The following is a 17,262-nucleotide window of genomic DNA, read 5'->3' as shown; positions in this document are numbered from 1 at the left end:
TCTAGTTTCTACCTAATTCCCGAAGAAACAGTATCTAGTTCTAGTATCTACCTAGAATCCTTGAATCCTAGAGGTTAGTTTCACTCACATAGATGCAATGACAGAAACTGTAATGGCGCTCCTAGTTAACCAGTCACCTTTTCCAGCCCTTGCCTCACATCAGTCATACAAAGTGGGGAATGATAAAAAATGCAAGGAGTGACTCATTAACTACCACCAATGTGCTACTGTAATTTGTGCCCTTACACGTGAGCCAGTGTAAAGAACCGATAGGATTCTGGCCATTATTTCAATGGAAGAAGTAAGGAAGCACCGTTGATGTTGTCCCAAGATCAGCCTACCCTCTCTCACACTGAAGGCCCTGAGCAATGGTAAACTCGCAGCTTCTCGATATCGCTTCTTTCCAATTGGCGCATTGTGATTTGTGTATCTGCACGGTCCTGATCTACTTCTGCCCATCTTTTCTCAGCCAGATAAAGGAAATGCTTTCAATGAATGAGTTTTTCATTGGTGAAGGAAATAGCTTCTCTCATGCCAAACCACCACCAGCATTTCCCAATAGGTCTTCCCTTGCCAGAGGATGGCAAGACAGCTCAGCCACTCTTGGCAAAGAGCTCCACAGCCTGAAAGAAAAAAGCAAAAAAAAAAAAAAAAAAAAAAAAAAAAAAGCCCTGGGTGGCTTTCTTGTTATGTACCATATAGTGACAAACATGGTGCTATGCTTATCTCTCATCATTATTTGCACCTGCATGCCCTTTGCCTACTTGGACATTCACATAAAAGGACTGAGGCCATCCCTAAATCTAGTTGTGTGGCAATGGCTACTGTTCTTAAAGAGGCCCGGGTTCCTGAAAACATGAATTAACACAGAGAAGAGGACAGAAGGCAGGCATCTGCTGGAACTCAGCTCGGAGCAGTGTGTCCTTCTCACAAGAAACACCACAAGCAACAGCAATGGGAAGAGGCAGAGAATGGTTCTTCAAAAAGAAGTGGGTGGGCAGCGGCGGCGGCAGCAGCGATAACATAATAACTCTTCTCCAGAATGCCTCATAGTTGTGCCTCAAGATCTGCTTAAAATGACCCGAAGCAAATGCCAACTATTTTGTAGCTCTTATTGATCAAGTGAGTGTCTTAGCAAAAGTTTGAAGTTTTGTATAAATCAAGTTTATAGGCAGCCTGGCACCCCTTCTCCCCCCTTCCCCACCAAGTGGGTAGCAAAATATAGCATTTCTCTTTCTCTCTGCTTGCCCCCCACGCAGGCACACACGCCGTTCTTCCTTCAACTCAATCATGCCTGCTTTTGTGTTCTCAGCTCAGAGCTGACAGTACAAGTACTTTGGTTTCAATAGAGAGGAAAAATGGTGTTCTTCATACTCTGCAGTCCACCCACTCCCCCTTCTGGTAAATAAGAGCTAAACAATCAAAGTATATTACATCTTCCGCACAAGAGACAAAGAAAAATCAAAGAAAAAGACTGACACTGCACTCCATCAACCACAATGGATTTAAATAAAAGAACAGAAAGAAAATCATCTTGTTGCCTCAATTAGATTTACATAATGTAAAATCTATGTGACTGCTGCCTACCTGCTTCCCTGATTATGAGTTATGATCATAGCATCTACGCATTTAATTCTTTCCACATTCTGGTTGAAACTGAACCAAGAGCTATAATCCCATGAAAATGAACATCATGCAGAAATGGTTCTGAATTGAGGTGCTTCCACACATAGACCTCCTAGAACTGCTAATCAGAGGCATTGTGGAGCAATTCTATCTTTTCTTTGCTAATATTGTGGTTATTTTAATGGTAAGAACGATGTGATATTTTCTTTCTGTTTATGGTATTGTCTAGTGTTTATCTCCTGCCAACCTAGCAGTTTGAAAGCATGTAAAATGTAAGTAGATAAACAGGTACCACTTCAGTAGGAAAGTAACGGCATTCCGTGTCTAGTCACGCTGGCCACGTGACCATGGAAACTGTCTTCGGACAAAATGCTGGCTCTGTGGCTTGGAAACAGGGATGAGCACTGCGCCCTAGAGTCGTACACAACTGGACTAAATGTCAAGGGGAACCTTTACCTTTACCTAGTGTTTATATTAACTATATAATTTATGTTGCATATTTTTGTGGTGCACTACCCAGAGAAGCAATTGGTTAGATGGGTGATATATAAATCAAATAAATAAGAAGGGAGGGGGGAGGATGATAGAAGTAGTGGCAAAAGAGGGCTTGCAAATTCATGGCCATGGTAATATCTGGAGCCTCCTTCTGGTTGCCATATTTGTAAATGTTCCTGCACAGAAATTTATTTTCTCAGAACATACTCCCATAAACTTTCACAAATGCACACATGTGTTGCCTGAGAGGAACCACTAGCAGACCTTTAAACTGGTACTAGTGATCTCATTTATATGATATCACTCATACCTAGTGCTGATATGGAGGTACTTCATCCATTCCCATTAATCTATGTGTTGAGTCCCTTACAGATGTTCTACTGCTTCTGCAGAGTCCTTCTCAGACAGGAATTAGCTTGGGCATCAACATAAGTAATATTGCATGATTCCCGTAATGCCTCCATAGGTGGCCAGAACTGCCTGATGATTGTAATTAAAACTGCTAGCTAAGCTGGGACACTGACATTTTCAGAATCAGCATATATGGACAAAGGTGCACATCCAATGTGTCGTAGTTTAGCAATGTAATGTGGGAAGCGTCTCTGAAAGGTCTGGGTCCCTTTTCCAGACAAACTCCCATGTTGGAAATAGTACATATGCTGTATAGCCACATTGATCCCCTACTCAGCCAGTGTTGGGGTGAGATGTGCATCTGTAGTCTATGGGTTCACACAGTAGAAATCCATTGTGCTGCTCCAGCCTATGTTCTATCTCCATATTTAAACTATGCAGACTGCCTCTATAGTCTGCAACAAAGTACCCACAGCGGCAAGTCTTTAGAACTGCTACATGGCTTGAAGATTCACATCTCCAAGTGCCCCAGCCATTGAGACAGTGTTTACATTTGTTAAAACATATGGGTTGTTTGAATTTGAAGGTATCCATTTTATAGATCTACAATGTCTGGCATCATTTTCCATGGTAGCATGTCTGATTCGTAATTCTGCCTTCAAAGAAAATGACAGTAATGACTTAGGAATGAAGCTTCCTAATTATTGGTCTGATTCCAGAAACAATGTAAGCCTTCGACTACCAGTTTGAATTCAGATTTTTATCACACTTACAGTAGACCCATTGGCCTACATTTACTATATTATGCAAGCAGAGTGAAAATGGTTGTTGTGGGTTTTTCGGGCTCTTTGGGCGTGTTCTGAAGGTTGTTCTTCCTAACGTTTCGCCAGTCTCTGTGGCCGGCATCTTCAGAGGACAGCACTCTGTGACAATGCCCACTACTACAATTGCATTGGTTTGATTAAGTAAGCATGCGTGTAAACTCTGGCACAAGTTCATACCTGCTTGCACAGAATTGCACTGGATACCCTTTCACTAGTTCTAAAAATATAGAGCCACTATCACAAGTATGTATTGTTTTAGTGCAATAACATCATTAGATCTAAGTTATTGGAATTAGTGGGATTTAAGTCAGGCACACCTACCTTACGTCTTTGAAGTAAAGGGCAGCCATGTGGTCCAAACTAAATTAAGTCCAAGTGCCTTTATAGACCACAAAAAAAATTACACAATAAACCAAGTTTTCAAAATCCACGAAAGCTCAGTATGTTGTGTGGTAATTTTTTTTAGGGTCTATAAAGGAATTGCCTATTTTTACCTTAAGTCCTGTTGCTTTCAATCAATCTGTTTTAAGCATATTTGTCTACTCCATTCCACTGAACAGAGTAGGCAAATAGAACGGAGTAGGCAAATCAAAGGGCTGATCTGGGGATCTCTTCACACATTACACTTTCAGAGTCTCTTAGGTGTCCATCTAAACAAGTGAAGTATGACTGCAAGAGAGAGTGTCTCTAAGTTATAGTGACCCTACAAATTAATGACTTCCTGTCATTAACTCCCAGAATCAAATGGACTATCATTAATTCTCAGAGGTACTATCATTAACTTCCTTGTGGACTTCACAAGGAAACATGGACATGGATGGCCTTTGCATAAACTCAGGTAGGTTTCAGAATAGCAACATACAACTGCAATATTGCAAGCTGCAGTTACAAATCAAAAGCTGTTCAGAACATGGCATGGGGAGGTGCTCTTGGAAAAACAGATATCAAAAACACAACTGGGTTCGTAAAACAAATTGAGTAGGGGTTTTTTTTTGGATTAGGTTTCTTAGAAAGGCAAAACAATGCAGTGTTGTCAGGAAAACACATAAAGTGAGGTGTTTTGTGGTCTAAAGCAGGGTTAGGAATCTCTCCTGCTGGATTTTGGGATGAGGGGTCTTCCATGCTGGGATCATGGGCTGCCTATATATAGGGAAGAAATTTTGGTGTTTTTTTTGCAATAGAAAAATGAATGTGACTAGATTTTCTTTTCTGTCTTTTTATATTGTAGCACAGTACAGGCAGTTGAAGAGAGAGAAGCGAAACATCTTGTACTTGCCCTGGGATTTTTTTAAAAAACAGTCCCATGATGTGTGAAATTATTACTAATTATGCAATTATTTTGTTCCCTAGCATTTTGCAAGAAAAGGACTTGGAGAGCTTTCAGCAATTGGTGATGTGGAGAAAATGATACGTTGCTTTTAAAATCATAGCTTTTTGTTTCTTTTATTTTTAGACTGCGGTTTTATTTTATTACTGTGTTCTCCTTATATGTGAAACAGGACCCCACCCCCACCCTTTCTCATCAGTAATCTGACCGACAGATTTTCTTAAAAAGAAAAAAACCCTACCAAGAATCCTTACACACAGAGAGAAACACACACACAATGAGCCGTGGTCTCTATAAACTTACTTGTTTGTGTATTGTGGTTGGAAATTGTGGTGTCCACCCAGGTCATGAATATGAATATATTATCTGCATGGACCAATGAGAGTGCTGGAGAGGCCAAGTCACAAGAGTCTCTGCAGGGGGAGGAGAGAGCTAGATTGAAAGCTGGAGATTAGAGGGAGATTGGAGAGTCTAAGTTTTGGAATTTGGAGTTGAGAGACAGTTTGGGGAGGTGGTACAGAATAGAAAGGAAGATTGTTTTAGTTGAGACTTAACAACCAAGGGACAGGCAGGAACATGACAGAAATATACAAGTGGGGTGCTATAATGAGGCCCCTTGATGTGCACGTGTCATTTTAACCCCATGATGGTTAGGACTGTAAAAATAAAATTTGGTATCAAAGGCAGGAATCACTTATTTAAGTATTATTTTCTGTAAATGTCTTATTTCTTTATTTTCTTGAGGAGAAGGACAACAGGTACTTCATTTATAAATTCAAGTCTGCAAACACATCACTGGGACACACGGCTTCCATATGCTACTGAATGTATCATTTGGCTTGAGAGGAAGCAATTTAATTAAACTGACCTCTGCTGAAGCCTGACAAGTGTAGGGGATTTCTGTTGGGGAATGAAAACCCTACTACAGACATGTGATATTAGCAGTGGACAGCTGTGCAAAGCTCCTGGAAGGCACTGTCTATTTTCATAGCCCTCCTGGCTACAACACAGAAATGAAACTGAACTACATACAAGCTTGCTGTATCCTGGTCTTTCAGCCATGATCAGCCATGGTTTAAGCAAGGTGAGCCTCACGACAGTACTTATATTCTGTAGCTACTGAGCTTGCTTAGTCATCCTTAGGCTCTTGTGGGGAACAGGATGCTCCTCACCCCTGGTGGTTTTAACACCAGCCCTTCTGTACACCTTGATGCTGCCCTGAGCTTGCCTCTTGACACCTACTTCTTGTGGTTCCCTAAGGTGGGAGCCATTAGCTGGCTTGCTGTCTAGCTGGTTAGAGGCCTGGGGTGGAATTCTAAGGCTAAGAGATGGTGGACCCTTGCAAATGATGGGATGTAACCAGAGCTGGAAAACATTGCCTGCTTAGATTACAACTCCCAGAATCCCCCCCCCAACAGCACAGATGCTACTTGTGCTTAAAGCAGATGATACTGGGTGAGACTTTGTCATGAAAGAGGGTACCCTTTTGATGTAAAACTCAAGCCTGGATCTTATCTCTCTCCAAACAGCTATTATGGACAATGTTGCTCCAGCCTGACTCATTCCCATTTCGAAATCAGGTGAGGAAGAGACATCCAGGTGGCTAAGAGTGGGAACGAGTCTAAGAGAGGAGGAGCGTACAGCTAGCCTCGTAACATACTGTATCTTTATCTCTCTTCAAGCATGCACTTTTCAGGTTGCCTCTGAGTATATGTTGATGGGGAACCATCACACAAAGGAAGGTGCTGCCGGTGAGCTTCTCTGGGGCATTTGGTTCACCACTATGAGAAACAGGATGCCTGGTTACGGCTAGATGGACCTACAGGGTGAGCCACCAAGGCTTTTCCCACATTCACCTTCATGTGCATGTTTAATATCAAACCTACCATTACAAATAATGAGTTACTTATCATTAGTTCCTTTTTTCAATGAGTAAGTTTTATTATGACAGGAGCTTCATGACTCCCCCCTTCATGAGCACCAACATACATTGCAGAGTAAGGATGTAATCACACGGGAATCTAGTTCACCTTTCAAACCACTTGTGGCACAGTCCAGGGTGAGCCATTTCCCAGCAATCACATGATGTGTGTGCAATGGTGCTCTTGCCCAACTCCAGCCCATGCCCAAGCTGGACCTTTTGGGGTGGAGCAAGCTGGGGCAATTCCCTGAGGGACAGAAGGGTCACTTTAAAGGAGATCACTCCCAACAAAGTGACCCTTTTGGGTGTGATCCAGCACACATTTCCCTTGCCATCTGACCACACCCTAAGTGTAACTGTAACAGTTACTCTTGTAATAACAGGAATCACTCCTTAGCTGTAGAGTATTTTATACCGTAAGGCAGCAGCATGTAGCATTCTGGTGGGGAGTCCCCCCACCCCAGGTATCTGCTTTATATGAGAATAGGGAATAAGTCTAGCTGCTGTGATCACGCCAGCTATAGTTGACCCAAAGAGACAACAATAGTGCAAATGCCAGAAAGAAACATGGTCACTTCAGAGAAGTGAACTGCTTGTTGTTTGCTTTTGCAGGGGCATTCCTCCTCATGTTGTCACCTTCTCTGGAACGTTTCACTTCAGGCCAGCATTGACGTTCTTCTCCACCCATGCCCCCAGGCTGTGCATACAGCTGGTAGAATGCAGAAGAGTCAGAAAGGGTCTGAAGGAAGGGAGCCCTCTTCTTTCCTGACACAGCAGGTAATTGCAGATGTTTTGAAAGCAAACCTCTGGAGACCATGGGAGGGAAGACCTGTTTGCACTACCTGTTTGCTGCTCTTTTGAGCTTGTGTGATCAATCCACTGGGATTGGAGAAGAGAAGCAGTGTGTGGTATATGAAGGGGCATCATTCTACACAGCATTCATAAAAACTAGGATTTTTTCCTTGAAAAAGAAATTACACCAAACCTATCGTACTTTGCAGAGAGACTCGGTCAGCTAAAGAAACTGTAGGAATAGAGGTTTGGAGAAAAGTTACATAATTCTCCAGAGGAATAGACAGCCTGAACAGGTGTAGGTGTCAATTCTCCCCTCCTGTATAGAACTCACCATGCTTCCCCCACCCCCAACTACAATGCCTTCTCTTGTTTCCAAGCCACAGAGATCATCTGAAGCAACTAGCAGATGCTCCTTTTAATGTCTTTTCCCCATTTTACTGACTAATATCAGTGTCATGATTTGGAGGCCTCAGAGAGATCTGGGCCATCAAAAAATAAAAATTAAAAAAAATTAAAAAATTTAAAAAGGCCTTGGAAGCAGTATGTAGCTCATGAGGTATAAATTGCTCAGTTCCAAATTATAAAGTATATTGCTTTCACCCCACCCACCTATGCAGATCAAATGATGGCATCTACATTGCCCACAACCTCTGAAAAATAAAAATAAAAAACTGTGCTTCAAAGCAGCTTTATTAGGAAGTAAGCCCTACAGAACTTCTGAGTAAATATACCTTGTATTCCACTGTTCATCAGTTTAGAAGGAGCCATGTTAACCTGGCCTTTAGAAATATTTCCTGCATCCACAATTTTCTAGCAAATAATATTGTTACACTATCCATACTTCCCATTGCAACAAGGAGTTTGTGAGGCAGGACCTGCTCAGGCTTGGGTTATTCTTGAAGAGAGATCGCTGAAGACATATGGCTGCATTATCATTTTCATCACTAGTAATACAAAAGAGAAGAAAAAGGAAAAAGGTAGAGGTAAGCAACGTGGGCATTTCTACAAATACCAGATCCATTAGCAAAGCTAAGAGCCCTAGTCTTTATGTCTAGAATCCTATTGCCCTATAGGGATCTCATAAGAGTGATTGCACAAGCTTATCTACCTCATTTGCAGGCCATCTGTCATGCTCCCCCTCACCCATGGTTAGCACAAATGACAGCATGCCTAGTCACACACCTGGCAACATGGTAGGCAGCAAACGGGGAAACCATTCACGTGAATGCCCTTATAGTCATGGTTTTCCCCAACAGGATTTTGGCCTGTGGGATTTAATTTCTAAGGCATTTCCTAAAGAATAATTCCCAGGAAGAGACATTCATTACACATCAGTGACACTATCTGGCCATTTTCCTGACAAAATGCATGGCCTAGCTGCCACTATTAGCAGTATTATAGTAGCTCTCCTGGAAATACTGTAAATAGTTATTGTTTATTTAAATTATCTCTTTTTCCTCTCTCTCAGTTGTTCTGTATAAAGCTTCATGCCAATGTGAAACTTGATCTATATAGTTTGGGGGTTGGAAATTATAATAATATTTTATAATATTATAATATATAATATTATAAATTATAATAATATTTTATTATAATTTCCAACCCCCAAACAATATAGATCAAGTTTCACATTCACATTTTTTAAAATAAATAAAATATTATTATATATTTCTGAGAAAAGGAGCTGAAGGTTCTCTGGATAAATTATTGCCCTATAGGAATCTCATAAGAATCTCATAAGAGTGACTGCACAAGCCCATATAATAGTGAGAAAGCTATTTTGTTAATAGTAAGGCAAAGCATGACTCGTTCGGACAGCTGTAAATATAATCCAAATGTCATTTCATTTCAAACATCTATTTTCCTCACCAAGTTGCTTTGAATTAATAATTTAAAATACTTTTATCTGGCCTGTGGGTTGTGGACCTCAAAGCAATAATCAGGAACAACAAAATAATCAGAAAACAGAGGAATCACTGTTAAAACACAGCAGACACAGCTATAAAATTTGGAAATAGGTAAAAGCCAGAAAGGAACAGCACAAGCCAGAACAGGCACTCGTTAATAAAAACTGATGCCCAAACTATCAGGATGTGATAGACATACGTTAGGGATGGAACTACATGTTTGTGGTACGCCAGAGAAAATATATTTACTGAAGGTTTAGCTGCAAACAGGCATGAACCTGCTAATAACACACAACTTTGTTTTAATCGTGTTTCTGGCTGGATTACGAGAAGGCACAAATGTTCATGGCTTCTTTAAAAGAAACTTACTTCTCTGGTAGTGTGCCTTTCTCTTCCTCCTCCTCCTCCTCCTTTCCCATCCATCCTTACATTTTGAATTCAAATTTCAGAAGAGACCTTCACTCAGTCAAAAGGGCTGTTGATAAAGAACACACTGCAGGTGATCAATTGATGGAGAAATTATAGGGTTCTTTTTCTTTATAAAGTTATCAAAGTTTTTGTGCAGCTGGGTTCAGGTATCCAAAGTTGCGTCTTCTTAGCCATGAACGAACTCTGAGGTATCATGAGAACTATGCACTAGCTGCAACTCTCTGGGGACTTCCTTTTTCCCCACATAGAACATTTATAGCATTTATCCCTGTTCTTTAAAACAGAAAATCCTCCACAGTGTGCATTTAGAACATGTCTCTCTCCATGTAGAATTCAGGGAAAGAGGTAGGCAAGTCAAATAGGGGAAGAGCTGCACTGCCTGAAATATAATGTATTAAAACTAGAGCAGAAAAGAACCACAGTGGGGTTGGTGCTATTTGATATGTCAGGAATCACCACAGATTTCCTCAGCTTTTTGCTCAAGGTGTAATTTCAGGCCAGAAAAAATATTTTAAATATCAAACCCGTCAAATAGTACTCTTGCATTAACCCTTTAATGCCTCAAAAAGCACATGGAATAGAACAAAATGGCCTGGGACCGCAATTTCCAAGTAGGATTAAACAACCAAATTCACAACAGCCATGTGACTAGAGTTCAAACACTGTCAATTAATTTTGGAGCTGGTATAGACCAAACAGGGTAGCAGAGAGTATAAAGAAGCGTACTCCTGAAGAAGACTTCGCCGAAACATGTTGAGCCAGAGGTTTTTTACGACCCATTTAAAGAATACAGAATAAAGAACTCGATTCTATTTTCTACATCCTGAGACGTCATCTCTCATTTATAATCTGGACTTCTGTGGATATACCAGTTCCTTTTATTTTGTTATGTGACTGATGCTACCAGCCACAAAGCATGCCCTGGAACAACATTCCAGTGTCCATTCCAGACAGAAAAGCTGATACTGTGCAAAACAACCCAAAATAGTGACTTCCAAGTAGACTAGAGGGCACTGATGTAACATACCTCAAAACAACCCAAGAAGCTACATTCCAATAGCTGCTCTGGGTAGAAAATCAGCATTGCACAAACCAGCCCAAAACAACAATTACTGAGTGGGACAACAAAACAAAATGCACTTGTTCTCTTAGACTGCTGTTGTTATGTGCTATCAGGTCACTTTCGATTTATGGCAATACTATGAATGAGAGTTCTCCAAAATGTCTTGTCCTCTGTTCTTATAAACCAGAAGGAACTGACTGTTGAGCTAGAGGGAACTAATTCACCTCAAAATAGCCCAGAATGGCAACTTACAAGTATGATAAGCAAACAAATTCATGACACTTGTGACGAAAGGGAGTGATGCAACGAGTCCTAATACTTCCATGGGAACCACATTCAAGTAGATGTCCTGGACAAAGGAAGCATACGAACAGACCATATATTCCACAAAACAGCCTGGAAGAACAACTTTCAAGCAGGACAACTCAACAAAATTCACCTACCCCTTCAGAGTAGACAGAATTCATGCAAAACCATTGGGAGGAAAAAGCCCCTCAAAACCATATTGTCTGGGTGGCACAGAAGAAGAATCCACAAACTGAATTATCCCAATCACTACCCAGATCAGGAGACAAGCAATGTTGGAAGAAGTGTTTTGTTTTGTGTAGACTCCCCACTCTATTCCAGCAGTCTGGTTTCCTGCCTTTGTCCAGGCCAGAGCTGTCACCTTGAGCAGGGAGTTTTTCAGTTTCTTTTATAGACCTCCTTTATTTCACCCCTTGACAAGAGGAAGCAGGAGTGAAAGACCACCAATCCCAAGTAAAAGTAGGCCCACCAGAAGGACAGAAATTGCATGGCCACGAAAATGGCTGCTTTGACACCTGTCTCAGAGCCTATTGATACATTGGACACTCTCTGTGAGGATCTCTTCTAGTAGGTGAGGAATGAAAATCCATCCTCATCCAAGAACTTTACCATCACGTAGACCTTCTCTAACCAACCAATAGCTGCTTTGGTTCTTCTTTTTAATTTAGCTGTTCTGATTCCTGTTCTGAGATTTAGCTGAAGAGAGGGAGACTGCTGAAAGAGAGTGGCAAGCCTACCAAACAAATGTCGCATGTTCCCGACCTTCTGATCTGGGCAATTACGGTAAACCATATCCAGAAAAACTAAAAGCAGAATAAAATATAAAGAAGACAAAAAGACTAATTGTGCTCTCGCTCTCTTGCTCTCTGGACTCTTGTCCTATAGGTTTTCTTCTCCAGAATGGGCGGATTTTGTAGGACTGTCACACTCGGAACTTGTAGTTACAGGATGCTTTGCACAGTATCAATTTTCTTTCTGGAAAGGTATTGGAATGTTATTATTTTGAATGTTTTATGGCTTGTTGCATCAGCCTCATCTAGTCCAATGGGGTGGCTGAATTTTGTTGGCCGTCCTTCATGAAAGTTATAACTCCAGGCTATTTTGCACAATATCCATTTTCTCTCTGGAATGGGCTCTGAAATGTTGGTCTTGGATTTTTAATATTTTTTTATTTTATTTTTTTGGGGGCTTGCCGCTTCAGGCTCCTCTGTTCTGATGGAACGGGTGAATTTCATTGTCCTGCTCAGGACAATGCTGCTTAGGGCAATATTGTTTTTCTCCCTAAACAGGTGCCAAAATGCTGTTCTTGGGGACATTTTGATGCTTGTTCCATCAAAACTAGACCCTCTAGTTTAATATGACGGGTAAATTTTGGTATGCTGTCCTATTCAGACATTGCTGTTCCAGGCTGTCTTGCATAATATTGATTTTTGGCTCTGGAGTACTGTTCCTGGGGACGCTCTGTAGCTTCTTACATCAGATCCCTCTAATCCAACGGGACAGTTGAATTCTGTTGAGCTGTCCTACTTGAAGGCACACTGTTCTGGGTCATTCTGTTCTCTCTGAGATCTTGAAGTGCTAATGAAAGAGTTCTGATTTATATCCATCACATCCCACTAGTTCGGGCATACCTTTTTTATGTACAAGTAACTGTTCCAGACCATTTCATTCTGTTCTGTTTCAGCTTTTACCTAGTCCCATAAAATTTATACACTCCAATCCAACAATGACAGAGCCATGGTTGTGTCCAGTGCTCCGGACTTATGTCATAATTTATTGGATGAGTTTCAGTTGTTGCGACCTGAGGATGTGGACAGGGTGCTTGGATCGGTTCGTGCCACCACTACACAACTCGACCCTTGCCCATCATGGCTAATAAAGAAATCTGCCAGGGGAGTTTGCACCTGGATCCTGGAGGTCATCAACTCCTCGTTAAGAGAGGGAGTGGTTCCTGCCCCATTAAAGGAGGCAGTGATTCGCCCGCTCCTAAAAAAACCTAATCTGGATCCAGGTCTAGTGAACAACTATCGTCCAATAGCAAACCTCCCTTTTCTGGGCAAGGTGTTGGAACGTGTGGTGGCTGAGCAGCTCCAGGCTCTCCTGGATGAAACGGATTATCTAGATCCATTTCAATCGGGTTTCAGGCCGGGTTATGGGACGGAAACTGCCTTGGTCGCCCTGTATGACGACCTTTGCCGGGAGAAAGACAGGGGTAATGCATCCCTGTTGATTCTCCTGGACCTCTCAGCGGCTTTCGACACCATCGACCATGGTGTCCTTCTGGACAGACTGGCTGGGATGGGAATTGGAGGCACTGTTTTACAGTGGTTCCGTTCCTACCTGGCTGATCGAGTCCAGAAGGTGGTGCTGGGGGACAGTAGCTCTGACCCATGGCGGTTGCGTCATGGGGTTCCTCAGGGCTCTATACTGTCCCCCATGCTGTTCAATATCTACATGAAACCGCTGGGGGAGGTCGTTAGGAGGTTTGGGCTGAGGAGTCAGCAATATGCTGACGACACCCAGCTCTACCTCTCATTTTCTACCAATCCAGGTGTGGCAGTCACCGTTCTGAACTCGTGCCTGGACTCGACAATGGTCTGGATGAGGGTCAATAAACTGAGGCTAAATCCAGACAAGTCTGAAGTGCTGCTGGTAGGTGCCCCGCCAGATAGGTTAAAGGGCCATCTCCCTACCTTAGACGGGATCACACTCCCCCTAAAGGATAGGGTCCGCAGCTTGGGGGTGCTCCTTGACCCCAGTCTGACCTTGGAAGCCCAGGTGGACTCGGTGTCCAGGGGTGCCTTCTTACAGCTGCGGAGAATATATCAACTTCGCCCTTACCTGGATGAGCAGAGCCTGGCAGCACTCACTCATGCACTGGTAACAACCAGACTGGATTACTGCAATGCGCTATACGTGGGGCAGCCTTTGAAGATGGTCCGACGACTGCAACTGGCACAGAACCGGGCTGCGCGGCTGGTAAGTGGTGCCGCCGCACGGACTCATATCACGCCGGTTCTGAAAAATTTACACTGGCTGCCGGTTGCTGCTCGGGCCCAATTCAAAGTGCTTACTTTGACATATAAAGCCCTAAACGGCTTAGGACCTGGTTACCTAAAGGACCGCCTTCTTCCATATGTGCCTGCCCGTCCTCTAAGATCAGGCCAGGAGGCCCTTCTGAAGGTGCCATCCCTGAAAGAGGTGAAGGGGATGGCATGTCGGAATAGGGCCTTCTCGGTTGTTGCCCCCCAACTTTGGAACACCCTCCCTAGAGAGATCCGCCTGGCTCCGACACTCTTGGCCTTTCGGCGCCAGGCAAAGACCTTTCTGTTCACCCAGCATTTTAATTAATTACTTTTAATGTTTTAATTGTTTTAAGAAATATTTTAATATATGGTATTTTATACTGTTTCTTAAAATGTTTTTAATGTTTTAGGTTTTAATGTTGTACGCCGCCCAGAAGCCACTGGCAATGGCGCGGCTAAAAAATATTGTAAATAAATAAATAAATAAATAAATGACAGCAACAGAAACATTCATTTATTGAAACCCATCCAATTCCTCAGCAAACAAAATAGAAAGTGCATGGGGCCTAGAAGTCAGTTCAATGAATGCATGACACAACTTCCAAAATCTTGCAGCCAAAGTGTTAACTAGGGCTCATTCCAGGGATCACATAAACACGATGTTACAGCAGCTCCACTGGCTGCTGGTCCATTTCCAGGCACAATTCAAAGCGCTAGTTCTAACCTATAGAGCCCTAAATGACTTGAGTCCAAGCTATCTCAGGTAGTGTATCTCCCTTTATGAACCTGCTGCTGATGTTAAGATCATCAGGCAAGACCTGCCTCCCAGTCCCATCACCTTCAGAGGTACATTGATAGGGACACAGGAGAGGGCCTTCTCTGTCACTGCTCCCAGACATTGGAGCTCCCTCCCACAAGAAGCCAGACGGTCCCCGTCTCTGCCGTCCTTCCACAAGCAGAGAAAGACCTTTCTCTTCACACAGGCTTTTCCTGAGCGACTAGCTGCCTGAGAAGGGTTTTTTAAAAGAATTTCTCTGAATGTGTCATTGGTGTTAATTTCGTTTACTGTTTTAGTGTGGTATTTGTTTGGTTCTTTTAAATATTTGTGTACTTACTGTTTTTAGCGTTTAAATGTGGCCTGTTACCGATGAAAGCTGCCTTAGCTCCTTTTTTAAGGAGAAAGGCAGAATAAAAATATTTTAAATAAATATAATTCTTTTTACATGAAAAAAATTAGCATTAATAAATATTTAAATAAAGAAACTTTAAATAAATTAACTCTCTCTTTTTTTCTAGAGTTTCAACTTCTCTCCATGCAGAATAAGAACAAACGGGAGCATAACAGTACATTCTTATCGAAAAAGAACTGAAAGAAATGCTCATTCGTTCCTAGAGTTTACAAGGAATCCTATGAAACAGCAGCTGGAAGGAGGGGGAGGTTCCAAAGAGAAAACGGCAGGTAGGCAAAGTGCTCAAGACTGTGCCCTCTCTGCTTCTCCACCTACTGCGGATGAAAGAGATGTCCCAGCAGCCAGAACTGAGGATAGGATTGGACATCGTGTGCCATGACTGTGGGGGCAGAGTCTCAGCCCCATTTAGAAACATCTCACTACTGTCTTCCTATTTTAAAGTTTTCAATTATTGTAAGTAGCGATTGTGATAAATGGTGGTCATGGAAGAATGTGAGGGCATTCTGAGTACACTCTAGTTGTGCTGAGCAGCTCCAGAGATTAAATTATATACTCTTTTGTTCTCACAGTGATCTGCAGGTCAATTAGCTTTTGTGCTGGATCATTGTGCAGCTTCCACTGCTATTAATACGGACATTAGTGCCTGGAAACTTGGCCGTGTTGGCCAGCTTCAAACAGAAGAGAACAAGAGTTGAACATTTGCAGCATGCCCATTAAGATTAGCTAATTTCAGTGGCATGAGCCCTCATTAAAACATTCTTCTTGGTTTGCAAGCAAATTGATTCTGATGACGCAAAGTGAGCTTTCTTGTTTCAGCCCTAATTTCCTCCAGAGGACAAACCAGCACTCATTTCAATTACAAGACTGTATCCAACTCCCATGCACTTCTGTGACCCAGTTTTGGACAAAGCTACACATGCTAGGCAATAGTGGTGCAAGCTCCCTTTTGAACATCCCTCCTCTGTGATAAAGTTTTTTCTCTGGAGTAATCATTTGTGAGGCCCTGGTCACATGAGAGAAACATTATACAGTGGTGCCTCGACTTACGAAAGTCCCTACTTAACAACCATTTAGAGTTACGACTAGCTCCAGCCGCAAAATTTTGCTTCTACTTGCGACCGGAGCTTCCACTTACCAACATAAAAAGGCTGGGGAAAAAGGCAGGAAATTCAAATTCCTAACTGTAGGTGGCGAAGAGGCTGCTTCTTTGTAGCTCTTTCGTCCCAGCAGTTAGAGAGTGTGTGATCAGAGAAGGCTGCCTGGTAAGGTAAGGTGCTGTTTTCTGCTTTTTCAAAACTGCTCTGGGTGTTTTTGCAGCGTGGTTTTGGACTGGGTGGGTTATGTTTCTGTGCTGTGATGGGTCTTGGTGGGTTTGTTTGTTTTTGGGGTTTCCCCCCACTTCCGATGGGTCTTGGGGGGGTTGGTTGCTTTTTGGAGTGTTCCCCCCCCATTTCCGATGGGTCTTGGGGGGTTGTTTGTTGGTGCTTTGCTCTTTCCCCATTTCCAGTCTGTCTTGCATGCTTTGCTTGCTTTTTGCACTGCTCTTTCCCCATTTCCAATCTGTCTTACATGCTTCGTTTGCTATTTGCACTGCTTTTTCCCCATTTCCGATCTGTCTTGCATGCTTTGTTTGCTTTTTGGTATGCTTTTCCCCCATTCCCGGTCTGCCTTGCATGCTTTGTTTGCTTTTTGCTTTGCTTTTTCTTCATTTCCATCTGTCTTGCATGCTCTGCTTGCTTGTCTTTCCCCCCTCTCCCCTTCAGCCGGAAGGGATTAATCATGTTTCCGATGGGTCTTGAAGTGATTTCGTGTGTGTGTGTGATTTTTTTCCTTTGGCTGGAACAGATTAATTGCATTTCAATGGGAAATGGTGCTTCGATTTACGAGCATTTCAACTTACAACCATCTTCCTGAACCAATTAAATTTGTAAGTCAAGGCACCACTATATAGTTATCCATCACTTATGTCGAGGGGGGGTGTTTCCTGGTCACACGACTCAGG

The 17,262-nt window shown here is 42.5% G+C and overlaps 2 long non-coding RNA genes across 2 annotated transcripts in view; one reads left to right on the top strand and one right to left on the bottom strand.

Moving 5' to 3' along the window:
• Positions 1 to 500: 500 nt before the first annotated feature.
• Positions 501 to 17,262, bottom strand: part of LOC140704129 (uncharacterized) — a 23,537-nt gene continuing 6,775 nt past the window's right edge. The window contains exons 2-3 of the long non-coding RNA XR_012083252.2: positions 9,616 to 9,721; positions 501 to 8,283 (exon numbers count right to left, since the gene is read on the bottom strand). This is a non-coding gene — a long non-coding RNA (uncharacterized LOC140704129). The remainder of the gene's footprint in view (positions 8,284 to 9,615; positions 9,722 to 17,262) is intronic.
• LOC140704130 (uncharacterized) overlaps positions 14,580 to 17,262 on the top strand; it is an 18,073-nt gene continuing 15,390 nt past the window's right edge. Inside the window, exon 1 of the long non-coding RNA XR_012083253.2 lies at positions 14,580 to 16,527. This is a non-coding gene — a long non-coding RNA (uncharacterized LOC140704130). The remainder of the gene's footprint in view (positions 16,528 to 17,262) is intronic.

Source organism: Pogona vitticeps, chromosome 2 (genome assembly GCF_051106095.1).
Source record: "Pogona vitticeps strain Pit_001003342236 chromosome 2, PviZW2.1, whole genome shotgun sequence".
In the NCBI taxonomy this organism is placed as follows: domain Eukaryota; kingdom Metazoa; phylum Chordata; class Lepidosauria; order Squamata; family Agamidae; genus Pogona; species Pogona vitticeps.
The sequence above is the reverse complement of the archived record's forward strand: the minus strand, read 5'-3'. Positions and strand labels throughout refer to the sequence as shown.